The following is a 2,265-nucleotide window of genomic DNA, read 5'->3' on the forward strand; positions in this document are numbered from 1 at the left end:
GGTTGCGTAAAACTTTGTTCAGTTTGGAATTTATTTCCAGGCATGCTATGTGGCTACATAACAAGCCCCCTGTCGTAGCCACATGAATTGCAGTCTGGTGGAGTGCAAACAAAGGAAGACTAGGGAATGTATGGGTGAAAATTCATCCCTGAATATTTATGACAGAGGTCCCTGGTCCAGGCTTCCTTAGAAGGATGCTTAAGCTAAGGTTTGACATTCATCGCAGATTTAATTTAGGGAAAAATTGTTGCATCTTACCTTCCCTTAGTCCTTCCTCTGTTACCACCAAAGTTCCTCTGCTACACACTTTGCTCTGCTGCCAGAGCATGTCTCACGAGCCAGTTGCTGCAGAGTTGCACACAGCTTGCCTTCATCTTCAGAGAAACAAGTGGCCGCCAAGACAGTAAGCTCTTGTGTGGAGCCATTTTCCTCCAGGCAGTCTGAGATTGTCCCCCACACCAACCATGCTCCAGAAGAGCAACTATAATAATTTTAGATTAATTAAATGTACCCATTGGTAAGGCCCCGATCTCTGCAGCTATTGCTATTTTGCATCTGTGACTTACATAGTATTATTCATGTGACGTGGGTAACCAGTGCTGACTTAAAAAATAACAGTAATAGCAGCCAGCGACTTAAGAGGTCTTCATAGGATTTGTTTCCCTGATTATCTTCATAACTTGTGTCTACTTTATAATGAATCAACTGTCTGGATTTGTTTTCTAAAACCTTTCTTGCAGTGAAACAGATGGGCCTAGAATAGCCTTGCATTCCCTACCATCCAGGATCACTGAGACAGCCAGGGGTTTGTTTTCTCTAGATTTAGACCTAATGAGCAATTCTGGAAGGAAAATCAAGCTGCAGTAAAGGTGGAGTTCAAATAATGAAAAAACATAGGGACCATGATGTTTAAAATACCCACTTTCTTTTCTTCTAACAATTATAATCTTGTAACTACGCAGAAAACGCTCTGGAGCTAACTGGAAGCTGAGCAAAAGCTAATGGTTGCAGTATTTGATTAACCGACGTACTCAGCCCCATGAGGTGTATTGATTTTCAAATGTGCTGATTGTCTGCCTTTTTGACAGCACTGGAGGCAGCTGTCTAAATTTGTGAAAGTTTGGATTAATATCTAGACTGTCCTATAAACATTCGGCCACATACTTGAAACAAAAAATCACAGATCCTTAATTGGTTCATTGTGCGAGCTTAGATGTGGATACAAATTTGTGGTAATATAGCATTGGTCACAAGCTATGCAGAAGAAAAAAGATGTCTCAATGCCTGGCATAGCCAGTGTAGCCTTCTGTTCCTCTACACAGAGCTGGGAATGTCTTGGCGGAATCAGGATTGAGATGAGAAAGTGATACATATTGCGGCGGGAGCAATGGGGCACAGGTAAAAATCTCCTCTGCATTTAAAAGAAAATTCATGCATTTAAGAAAAAACCACCCTGACGTGTTTTCTGCCCACTCAGAGCAATTGCCTGCTGACTGTATCACAAGGAGTTTGAGAGCTAACGTCTGAGTCCTTTACAAATCGAGCCTCTTTCCTGGCCAGCCAGCTCGCTGCAGAGCGCCAAGTCCCCATCCTACCTTGGGGTTTATGCAAAACCCGTAGCCACAGCAGAGGTGCATGGAAGGGGAGTTCAGCACAAGAAAACCTGTACGTACGACTGGGCTGGCCCAGGGCCACCCAGAGTCTGTTGCAGCACAGTCCCCATCTCACCGCTTTGGCTGTAAGGAGATTATGGGTACTTGCGCTGAAAGCCTTGCTAAAATCAAGGTGAAGAACAGCAAGCACTCCCCATTGTCCTATGCACTAGACCATTTTCCTTCTGCATTGGAGTAAGGCCCACCTTAAAAAGAGAAAATTAACCTTAGAAGTAAGTGCATGTGAAGACAGAGGGTTATATAAGCCCCGGTAAGGTGTTTTTTTTATTTGCTATTATACTGCTCGTGTGAGTAACTGAGTGGGCAAGCGAGACACGTTTGACTTCACAGCCCCATCCGAGTAAGATAGTCCTTCTCAGCACTGCACCCGCCTGGTGTTTGAGCAGGAGGGCGACTCAGCACCCAGAAGCAGGCCTTTGGGCTTGCTGGTCATCTTTTCTTTTAATCAAGGATCTTGGACTTAAAGCTAGACCTTGCTGCCATCTCTGACGTGAGACGTAGATATGTTTGGCTCTGTACCATTACAGGAGCTACGGCAAATCACTTACGATGCTCTGAAAGCTGTGTGAGTGGTACATTCCCTAATGTGGTA

Source organism: Harpia harpyja, chromosome 13, assembly GCF_026419915.1.
Source record: "Harpia harpyja isolate bHarHar1 chromosome 13, bHarHar1 primary haplotype, whole genome shotgun sequence".
Taxonomy (NCBI): Eukaryota; Metazoa; Chordata; class Aves; order Accipitriformes; family Accipitridae; genus Harpia; species Harpia harpyja.